Source organism: Rhipicephalus sanguineus, chromosome 2 (assembly GCF_013339695.2).
Source record: "Rhipicephalus sanguineus isolate Rsan-2018 chromosome 2, BIME_Rsan_1.4, whole genome shotgun sequence".
Taxonomy (NCBI): Eukaryota; Metazoa; Arthropoda; class Arachnida; order Ixodida; family Ixodidae; genus Rhipicephalus; species Rhipicephalus sanguineus.
Genome location: NC_051177.1, coordinates 89,264,411 through 89,276,709, shown reverse-complemented (window position 1 = coordinate 89,276,709; position 12,299 = coordinate 89,264,411).

The window sequence follows — 12,299 nt, the reverse complement described above, 5'->3', positions numbered from 1 at the left end:
TTAGTCCGAGTGAGTTCTAAGAGCAAAACACATTTCATGAGTGAGTCTGAGTGAGCTCCACATTTTTCGCCGTCCTAAGGTGTACGTCACCATAAAGTTTAATGCACATTGTGCGAATACTTTCTTATAACCGTGATGCAGTTTTCGAGGTCGTAATCGTCCTTGCACCATTATCGTGATGGGCAGCACGAAAAATGAAAGCGTAATTTGCCATGCCGCTATTCCAACGTCTTCACAAGCACACGCGTCTACTCACGATGTGACGGGATGGACATTGAGGAAGAGGCCTATGTGTATGCGTTTTTATGTATACAGCCAGAATTTTATTTCGAGTGCATGCTGCTCAAGCAGCGCAGCAGTCACCCGCCATATATAAAGCGCCCGTCCTGTCTGTGTGTTTCCTCGTATTTCGGTGTGTTCATGATTTTGGCACCAACTAGCCCAACAGCGAGTACTACTACATAACATGCTCGCCACACCACCACCATCACTGGACCGCACGACAACAGAAAGCTGCATTTCCCCGCGAATATATAGATCACCATCCGTAAATTAAACACCGAAAAAGCGTCCCGTATAGCCGATAACTGCAGGAACTTAATTCAGTGATCAACAACGTAATCACGATTAAGTATTAGGCTATGCACCCGAGAAATAGAAGAGTACGTAAAAAGGAAATAGATAATACTTTAAAGGAAAGCAAGCGCAAGGTGGCCGCCTCATTTCATGCTTCGTTTACCGGTACCCTACACACATCGTTTCTTCCTAATTAAGAGAGGCGGTTTTGCTTTGCGCTGCTAAGCCCTGGCGAATGGAATTAAGGCGCACGCGACGAGAGGCCGACTCATTAGCAGAAGCAAAGAATGAATCGCGTTAAAAACTACGGCGACGGAAAAATAAGACAACTAGAGCTGTTTTGAAAGCACCGGCTAAGGCGAAAAAAAAGTAAGGCAGCGACATTATATAGGGGACTGTTGTGAGCTATATGTATGCTATATCCGAACGCTTTCTCTTCTACCAGTTTTGCTTTAGTGTGGGCCCGCATATGCTCGAATATAGTACGCACGTTTTTGTGTGTGTTTCGCATACAGTTTCGTACCTCGTTAGGCAATCATCTCGCCGGTGACCACGACGTCCTTTTATTGGAACAATTGGCTTCGCCGAAGATCAGTCTACTTTATCTATCTAAGTAACAAAATAAGAAATAAAGGAAAGCGAGGGCCGAGGGCTTAGTTGCTGAGTGGTTCACTCTGATGCTCCTAATTACTTTCCTTTTCACTGACGTGATTATAATTTTTCCCGTACCTATACAGCTAGCTAACCTTCGAGAACCGGGTTTTGCGTATACGGAATAACTCGCAAAGATTATCCGGGAACTTTTTCCATTTTACGGCTAAGCGAGTCCGGCTTGCGCAAGAATAAAAAGTCGTTAATTACCTCTAAGAGGCACCTCTCGTTTCGCCAGCAGCGCATGCTTATATGTATACCTCCGCCACAACTGTAAGCACGGGGCAGTCATACACGAAGGGAAAGACCACATGATTAGTTTTTCTCCCTCCTTCCAGGCATCCAACCAAAGCAGATGTGTACAGTTCACTTTTCTATCTAATTTCCCTTTCGTTCTCATTGAACCCATTCTAGCATGTAGGCAGCGAAAACCAGACGCTCGTTTGCCCCTTATCGATTCAACGAGGACGAAATGGCATCGCGTCTAGAGGCTACGAGAAGAACATAGAACACCTGTTTGAGCCACTATGCTTGGTTTACAACGACAGTCTAAGTCCAATGTATTGATGCGACTACGCGGTCACCACGGTTCTAAAGACGCCAGTGGAATACCGTCCCTCTATGCGGATTATTGGCCGATAATGCAGTCAATGCACTTTAATGTTGTTTGAAAGCGCAGCTGCACTGCACGACCGCCTCTAAGTGCGCGGATGCACGCATTCGTATCATCTATCTTCTTTCTATTCGTGTGATCCCTTTCCCGTGAAGGGTTGCCAGCCAGACGACTTTCCGAATAATGTTCCTATTTTCTCTTCCTTCTTTCTTTTTTTCTTCGTATGCCACCTAAGAGAGCATTTCACGCGCTTCGCTGGAACAAAGGTTCGCTGGACTCAGTGAATCGCTAATGACTTGGGGGAAAGCTCTAGTAAGGCTTAAATAAGTTTAGCTGCCCGACAACGCACACGCCTTTTCACCTGTAAATAAACGCCACGGTGTCAACTGTTCGTGACAGCTGTGCGGTGCGACGCGCAGTGTATGCAGATGCTGGCGCGTGCAATAAATCCCGACGACTATAGCACAACGCCCAAGCGTTGCAACGTGGCGAACACAGCGTTCGCCTGCAGTGATATAGAGGGCGCTGAACATGTATACAGGGTTGTTTCGCATTCCTATACACAGCTCAAATACGGCGCGTGCCTCATTCACGAGGCTCAATAGGCATAGCAGGCATTTACGGTCGCTTGGAAACGATGTCGCTGGGAGGGCGCAGCTGGCTTGCCTACACGAACAGTTCCCTATTAGGCTGACGCTAACCCTGCTTGCTTAGTTGTGGAGACCCCCCCCCCCCTACCATCCTTGACACCACGCCCTATACATAGCGCTGGGGGTGGTTCGAGAATGCCGAGCAGCGAAGGCCGCCACAGAGCAACCTACAACACGCCGCCGTCGCTGCGCCGAGCAGGCAAGGATCGGGTTATCGGCGCACGCGTAATTAGTTCGGGTCTGGTAATTAGCACTTTAATTAAGTAGCGAGTGGCGGCCCCGTCCCACACGGGCCCCGGGCGCCTCACGCACATACTCACGCACACGCGCCAGAGAGCTGGGAGCTCCAGCACAACGGATAAGCGGCTTTAATTGCGCACCAGAGCGCGCGCGCGAGCTCGCTCGCTCCCGGCGATAATTTAGAAGCTGGCCCGGCTGCTCAAATCAGGCCGCCGCGCTGTTTGGCCGCGCCGCAGCGCGTGCGAGTGAGCCGCCCCCACGAGCGTGCCACTAGCGCCATCAGAATAAAACACAAAACGAGGAGCCCTGCAAAACAGCACGTGCCGTGAACGTATGAGGTTCCTGCGGTGCCAAGACACGGAAATGAGTGTCATGCATAGTTTCCATGGCACCCACCACGGTGATACAGTGGTTATGGTGCTTGACTATTGACCCCAAGGTCTCGGGATCGAAACCCGACCGCGGCGGCCGCATTTTTCGATGCAGGCGAAAATGCTTGAGACCCGTTTATTTAGATTTAAGTGCACGTTAAAGAACCCCAGGTGGTCAAAATTTCCTGAGCCCTCCACTACGGCGTCTCTCATAATCGTACCGTGTGGTTCTATGAGACGTAAATCCCGAACGATTATTATTATTAGTTTCTGTGACGTACGGCCTCGCCAATTCAGTATCTCGAAGTGGCCGTAAACATCAGACTACCGCATCGCGTCAAGTGTATATACACGCCTCACTGAACTGCATGCGACCGCTGTAATTTGACAGCTGCACTTCAGCACGGCATGATACAAATCACACAGTTCGTGCCTGTCTGTATAGGCTCCACGTCGTCTTCAGCGGAGAAAGTTTAAACAATACATCAGGCAGTACGCTTTCGCTTACGTGAGACCACTAGTGTGAAGTATGCAGGTTTCGTTGTTGATAACGCCGCCGGTTTCTGCCAGGTATCATATATATACGTATGAACTCAAATGCAATGCAACATCAAAACCATTGTTAGAATATGCGATGTCACTGATTTTTTATTGCTTTCTATCTGATCGCCTCTATATTATTTGTTTCGGCGGGTCATCGCTCTCGGTTTCCACTGACGAAAGCGTACCGCGAGAAATTAATGAATAAATAAAACATTTATTGCAAAAATTTCATGTACTGCAGCTATGCTGGAAGGGGTCGAGCGGGTCTCTATTCCGGGACTCGTTTCTCTCCCATCTTTCCATTCTCCTTCCCTTTCCCCCGGCGTAAGGTAGCCAACCGGACTGCTGTCTGGTTAACCTCTCTGCCTTCTTCCTTTTGTGTTCCTTCCTTCCTTCCGTTGGATAGTCCATTATCCGGATTGGCTAGAATTTTTTTCCAAGGCACAATTCTAGCGTAAGGAGGTTTTGTGAATACGGGCCCTGGTCTATGGGTGAGAATGTCTTTACAGTGGCTGGCCTGGGCATCCGTCGCACGTGATATCGATCCTCGTAACGAAAAAGGATCGCCGCTTAAGTTTTGCGAAGGTGAGGCTAACTTAGCATAGGACCTCGGGAGCACCTTTCATTTACACGTATGTACGGCCGGACTACATCGAGCTATCGCAGAAGGTAGCGCGTTATCTGCTGAATCACTCTAGTTTCCTTCCAGTTAACTCGGCTATAACAGCTGGTGTACTCATCATGAGCTGTTTAGCAGTTGCAGATAACGAAGCAGTCGGAGGACCGTCGCGTTACACAAAATGTGATCTGGCTAAGAAAGATCGAAATAAGGTTGAAGAGAAGGCAAACGCCAACAGGAATATTCACGAATGAGGCTGAACGATCCAGCGATGTTTGTGTTAGCTTTTCGCCTCATAAAAATACATACAGATTATTGTATCATCTTATCTAAGTGTACGAAAAAAGAGCTCTTCAACCTACACATTCACTGTGTTCAATTACGGGAAACAGCCATTTTTACATACTGTTTCTTTTTTGCTCATTTAGAAACCCGCCGTCTCGTCAATAAACGTGGGCTGACAGTCAGCGTACAAGCTTTGTCAGCTTCAAATCTGATTACTATACTGTCCCTGCCAAACACAAAGACGAGAAGTCAAACTTAGCCACGCCACCAAGCACTCCGCCTTGCGAAAAGTTGAAAGTGCATGTGTCGCTCTTTCTTTTTTTCTTGTATAAAGTTAATGCTAGAAGATAAAACGAACAAAATGTTCTTAGCCTACATACAACCAGCTTGGGAGTTTTGTGCTTGGATTTCCTGAACCAAGCGAACATATTTAGCCATAGAAAACTGCGGCTGGTCCGTACTCTGCAAGGTTCACTACACGACAGATAAGTCATTCCAGACATTTAGGGAACGGTAAAAACGAAACGCTTCCGAGAGATAACGGATCGCCGACAGCACCGATACGAACCGTCAACGAGGGGCCAAAATCAAACAATATACCAGGATGCTTATTCACGGCCCTACAAAGTCCAGCGATCGCTGCAGCTGATTACATGTCGAGCTTGAAAGTACACACTTCGCAAAGGAAAAGAACACTACAACTAAGAAACGCGAACTGATGAGAAGTCGTCACACACGCCCTGTCCCACTGTTGCTTGGTATACCTTCCTACCAATCGCTTGCCTTCGTTAGCAAGGCTTTCGTGTTTTCTTCTTTTGTTTAGCTGGCGTACATATACGCTTATTGCAGCACTTTCCGAGACGACCAGACGACTAAATGCAAACGGTGCAGCCGGCCTGACGCGTGCGTCAATAAATGCGCAGAGCGCGGCTGCAACAGCAGTATATAGCGCTCGCCAGCGACAGTATCGCAGCACCGGGAAGACTCGTCGCATACTGGAGAGGCAAAAGCGTGTCGTCTTGCTTGACTAACGCCACCCTAGAGCAAAGAGAAACTAGAGAACTACATTTGTGCTTCCTTCTGTCTGTGTGAAGAGGGGGGGGGGGGGGTAGCACTCCGCAATCGTCGAGGCCGCCTCACACAATCGACTCTCGCGGATGACCGCTGCTGTCAAAAGAGAAGCCTATAGAGAAGAGAAAGAGAAGAAAAGACACGGACAGTGAGGAAAAATAAGAACAACACTGGCCGAGAACGAGCGGGACCGAGCAAGAAGTGCTCATCGGCCCGCGCGCAACAAAGTAAGTGCTCGCGAGGGCCGCGCGAAGCGAGCAAATAAAGCGGAGATCGCGTTCGCTCGCTAGCCGCGACTAAGCGAGCCCGTGGTCCATTACGACGAGAGCGGCGACCAAGTTGTTTTAGACATATCGCGCACCCTCGTCGACCGCTGCCGGAGAGATAAGCAGCTGCAAATGGTTCCATAATGCAGCCGCACTCCCCCGCCCTCCTTCCTTTTCATCCGCACCTCCATCTTTCTTTTACCCCCCCCCCCTCCCCCTTTCTCTCTCTTTCTTTTTCTCGTGCAACGTGGAGTCCATCAGCTTCCACTCTTTCACTCTGAGGCACTCGCATACACAGAAGCAAGAAGAACGCGTGCACTATACCGCCGTATACGCCACTAGAAGCGCCGCAAAGCGCGGGAACAAGGAGGCCCGGTCGAGTGGAGTGCTAAAGAGAAAGAGAGTGGCAGTCCTTGTTTTCCATTGTGTAACTGCGCGGAGTGCGGACGAAACGCGGGTACTCCCTTTTGTTCGGTATGTCAGCTACTCTCGTATTTGCTGTTCGCTGGTGTATCGCGCCCGCTATGTGGCATTCGGCTCTTCCTCTGCGGCCTGTGTTGCTCGCTCTCTTCGTTCTCAACGTGATCCGTTCGTCGACGCTAGTCGACTACCGCCCGAGAACGAAGACATTGAGCTACAGTACAACGACAAGCGGGTACGTGGCAGTCTGCATTGTGAGTAGCTTACAGATGTTTTCGTAACTTGGAAGCCATAAACAAATAAAACATTGATTTCGGAGCCATAGTAGGCGAATGAAGAGGCAAATTTCTGAGCCACTTCGCAATATAATCGGTGCGCTTCCATCGCTTACCCACTAAAGCAATAGATGACGCCAGAAGAACATTCAGGATCGTACATTTTGCACATGAATTCTATGTTCCATTTCCGTTTCTTAAGCTGCGCAGGCTGCATATAAGTGCAAGATAATCATCAACTGTACGAAGAAACAGAAATTACAGGTCTAGAAATAATAAGAGAACCGTAGATGAAACTACACAAGAACAGGTGAGAAGCGAGCCCCCATCGTTTCTATTGCGTGCGCGGTGCATTACCAATCTGTCCACCGCAGTGAATCTCCTTCCGTACAACTTCAGTGTTCGCGTTATACGTGTACAAGATTAGCCCAGAGTGTCATGCAGCGCTGCTAACAGTCGGGACGGAGTCTCGGAGATGAATTTATCTCCCAGGTGAAAACAAAAAGACTTCTTAACTGAACTTGTGACAGGAGCCAGAGGAACAGGTACCTCGGTGACTGTCGCCATGGGCCGTTGCTGCAATTGAAAATCGGGACGCGTCTCTCTCGAGGTGTTGTACGAGTCCTTCCTTCATGTCCCACGTTCGGAGCTTGTCTGCCTCTTTGCCTTGCTTAGTTGCTACTCTCGAGTCACGAGCCCTTATCCCTCTCTCCCCTTAAAGTGGGAACACTCCCTCACTCCTCGCTATCCCTATCTGGAAACCATTGTGTTACCTCTGCATCTTCCTCAACGAGACGGGTCTTTGGACGCCGCCGTACAAACCTCACGCCGTCGCCGCCAGCTCGTTTCCGGGTCCTTGCACTTTCTTTTTCTTTTCAGAACCTTTTTTTTTTTTTTTTTTTTCGAACCAGCCCTGAGTGGCACGGTCCGACACCGCGGGGCATCGGCGATCCTTTGCCTCCTCCTTAGCTGCATGGGTGGAAGCTGCAGTCGCGGTGCTTTGAACGTGGGCGGTGGTTATGAGCGGGGGGCAAAAGGGAAACAAGTGCAAACAAACATACAAGTGGAGAGTGTTCTTGTGTGTTTTTTTTTTCTTAGCCGCAACGTGGGTTGGAGTGGTGTGCGCCGCGGCAATGAACGGGACAATAGCGGAGGCAAGCGATTTCCCCATTGACGAAACAGCTGGAACTCATTTGTACGGCGTACGTTTTTACGGCTGCCTTCGTTCGGCGCGTACCTTAATTGGTGCCTCTCGATGTTGCCACGGAATGGGCAACGAAGCACTCACGTCGGTTAAAAGTGCGCTGCCGCCGATATGAGTGTCGAGGGGCCGCGATGAAATAGCAACAACATGCGCGCGGTGAAGAAATACGCACGTGTACACTTTTGAAAGCGGGATAAACGATCACTTTAGGGAACGCGTACGCGTCGTTGCCACGTATACTTGAAATGATCCGACTTCTAAACTCTGATCACAGTTCGGGCAACTTCGACCTTTCCGCGGAGTCTGCCATTAGAAGCATCCGTAAGCATCCGAGTGAAACATTTACGAGCACACTTTCACAAGGCAAATATAGAATCGAATTTCGCGGAACTGAGAGAGAAAATAGCAAGGCTACGCCCTCGTGCGGGCAAACATCCGGTGACGAATATATAGAACTCGCAGTCAGCCAGAGTTCCTGTCGCTGTAAATCATCTGGGCTATACATTTTAATACTGCATTTCCAACTACAGAATTGTTTCGCCGGGTGGAGATATGACAAAGTATCGGCACTGGCACTCAGAGGTAACAGTGAACTCAGTGATTGAAGATACGTTTTATGAGCACATTCGTAGAATGTGTACGAGGGACTGTTAGACACGTAAAGCCCGAACCGCACGTACGCTCCCCGTGCGCGTCAGCGCGCGCAGTCCGGGCGTGTCCGGCGAGTTATGGTGGTTTCCACCCAGACACTACGCGCGAAGGCGCACGCCAGCGCGCGCATCCTCATACGTGCAAGACATCGTTTCGTGCAAAATTACTGATAGTTCATCAGAATACTTACAAAACCTCAATCTGTTACCTTTTTTATTGTTACATGCATGCAAAACTAAATAAGAACTAAAATTTTTCACATGACGGGTATCATCATCCGTCGGTCAAGCCGGTGCCGGTAACAGCCATGCCACAGTTGCGTACTTGCAGGGCTCCAAGCGCTTCCGAACGCGCGCAGTTTCAAGGTCGCCGCGAACACTCGCGTACCGAGCGCGTTTTGCCGCGCTTGCTTCGTCTGCGCATGCGCGGCCTCCGGAGCGCGCACAGCGCGCGCTTGGCCAGCGTACGTGCGGTTCGGGCTTTACAGAGCAGATGCGTGAGGTGGGCTTCCCTGAAGCGTGCGAGTTAGTATCTTACCTACCACTAAATTACAGCGCACTATGCCAGGAAACTGGGAGACAATAAAATCACATAATAACGGTTAAGCAGAAAACAAAACGCGGTGGCGCGTGTGACTATACACCACAAGTATATCGGTACCACGGCTGCTACATGACGGTACTTCGAAGGTGTTGTTTTCTCCGCAAGCTAGCTGCTGTAGCACGTTAATGGCTCTATTCATCAAAACCTTTTTTTCGCATCTTACGAAAGGCGAAATTTGGTTGTTTTTTTTTTTTTGCGTATACGGATGCTAGAGCACTGCACCCACGCCCAGTGCTGCTGCGAAAATTGCCAGGTCAGTCACTCAAGTTGTCAGGTAATTATATACGTTCCATCATGTTGAGAACCGAATCCAAAGCACCACTACACCACTCAAAAAATCTCTTGCCGGGCATAGGGTGATCCTACGAGGGTCTTCTTTATAGCTTGGAACACAAGGTGTCAATTACCGCGCGCTTTAGTTGTTGCTTTCTATTCCCATGCGGCGCGCCCGTACCCACTGAAAGCGGCCGGCCAATAATTGGGCGGTCGCACAAGTTCCTGTTCGTCTTACTTGATATTAACGCTATAGCGTTAAAGAGCTCGTTTCGTAGAAATTCCGATGTTGGCGTCGGTGTCGTTCGCTGTGAGCGAAAAATCTGCGAAAAATCAGTGATAAGTATCGAGAAAGATGCGAATAAAATAAATAACAAAAATTTTCCTTCAAGTGAGAATCGACCTCACGCCTTCTGCCTGGCAAGCAGGTTTTCTACCACGGATCCACGCCATTGCTTGAAACTGCTTCGGAAAGAAACACTATATGAATGTCATGTAGTGGAAATGTCTCCTTAACGCACGTAATATTGCGTGTCATGCAGAAGCGTAGAATCGCGCCAGGCGTCAAAACATCTGAATTTCGCAACGAGCGGGTGCTTTAAAGGCCCACCCATTAGAAAGCGCTCACACATATTTAATAATCATCAGCAGCAAAAGCATCAACAAAGTGAGCAACTGCGTAGGTTCACGTGTTGCCTTACGGACGCGCAGTGGGCCCTTTGCTGATTTATCGAAGAATTATATGGCGTAGCGCGCACTTCGCAACTGTACTTGCAGTAGACATCGGATAGTTTGAAGCGGTCAATATTACGCGCACAAACGTTCGTTTCCTTGAGGAACGATTGAGGCATCCACCGAAAACCGAAGCTATAGACTAGCAATTGAGAGGGCGATGCGCACTAGGCCCGATATGCTATCGCGTTCTACTCTTGAAGGCGAAGCTCAAGCATCCTCCAAGGTTTCTTTTTTTTTATTTTTTACATATATTATATGCAAAGCTATGAATTATAACGCCGGATGCGCGACACCAACCGTTAATTTATGGCCTTGCAAGTGCAGCGTTGCCACTCTTGTGGCCAGAAATCGCGTCATCGCAACCCGAGCGTTGGTAGAACTGAGCGCCGGAAGACTAGAAAACAAAAAAAGTCCATTGTCGCGCTGCTGTCGCATTATCAGCGAGAGACAAAAGCTGACTGAGGCCACGCACGAACGTGGGATTCTCGCCGGTTGAGCGCGCGCGCAATGATTTATTTTTGTCGTTCTCCGCCAACCTGTTTGTCAGAAATACAAGAGGGTTTGTTGCCTGAGTGGCATGAAAAATAAGCGGGCATACAAGACAAGCGGAGCAGCCGTAAGCTCGCTTTTTATTATGCCACAGCTGCGCTATAAGGTCGCGGATATACTGAGCCTCACAAACGGACTCGAGGCCATAAATCCCCGCAAGTGCGCTCGTTATAGAGCTCGTTCATTACTGTTGTTTTACTCGGAATAATGAGGAGGCCGAAAGTGCATCTGAAAGGGAGAAATAGATAGGGAGGGGGGAGAGGGAGGGAACGAACGCATAATGGCCGACGCAATGAACTGTACGATTCCTTCTGTGGTGCCCCGTTTTAATCAGAGAAATGGCCCTTTATTGAGCGAGAAATCACAGATTGTCTTTTGTAAGCGCGAACAATATGGAGTGATGAAGCAGTATTCGATTCTTTAAGAACGTTACTTTATAACGCCGGGTAGGATATGGATAGATGTATGGATGGATGGATGGATGGATGGATAATGAGACGGTTTGGTTTGGTTTATGTGGTTTAACGTCGCCAAGCGACTCAACTATGAGAGACGTATAGTAGACGGCTCTAGATAATTTCGACCATCTTGGCTTCTTTAACGTGGACTAAAATCGCGCAGTACACGGGCCTCTACCATTTTCGCCTCCATCGAAATGCGACCGCCCCATTCAGGATAGAACCCGCGGACGTCTTTCGGGTCAGCAACCATGGCGACTGCTCGTTAGGTGGACGATGTCCAGTTATACATACACGAAATATTATACCCACCCAGGCCCGTAGCCAATTTTTTCCGGGGGGTGGGGGGCGCTTGCTGAAAGTCTTGACTATTTGAGAAAAACGCACATTTTCATTATTTATTTTCGGTAAAACACCATGTATCATAAAAATTTCAGGGGGGGGGGGGGCACCCCCTGGGTACGGGCCTGTACCCACCGCATTCGTAAACTTTGCTTGTTTCGATGTAACTCAAGCTATGAGAGGGCGTTGTTATCAGGTTGATTTGAGAGGAGACAGTATGTCATGTGCGAGCGTCGTTGATGCGGAGCACGGTGACAAAACGCTCGCCGCCGCGCTGCAGCTCGTATAATGACGAACATTTGCCAGAACAATCGTTTTTACGATTTACCGATCTCGCAAGCTACAGTAACCGATGGTTAAGAGCACACTGTCCTTGCCGCTCACTGACAGCAAACCTGCACAAGGGAGTCAAATTAAAAAAAAAAAAAAGTGCGTGAGCTGTTTTTCGCGCTGTGAACTGCAGTGGTTCTGTACAAGAGTTCTGTTTGTTTCTTCTCACACCTTCCTTCATTTCCCTCCAACATTTTTACGTTCTCCTCTCCTACACCCCACTGTAGGGTAGCAAACCGAATTTTTGTCCTCTCTTTCTCGCTCGTTCACACTATTCACGGCAAAGTGGCGATGCATGACCCGTAACAGTTGCGGCGAGCACTGCCGGCCAAGATATCCCCACTGCATTTTCTCTTCTAAGAGCACTTTCCCTTGCAAGCAAATGACTGCGCGCGCGTTTGTATATGCGTGCGTGGGGATAGGCCGACGGGTTGGTATCGGCGCAGCCGCCTCAGCCGACGAACGAAGAGCGAATGCTCACCCGCGGTTTTCGCCTCGGAGCTCGTAATAAGGACGCGCCGAGTTGTATGGGTATCCCAAATACGCGCACCACCGCCGATGCGCATATAGGACG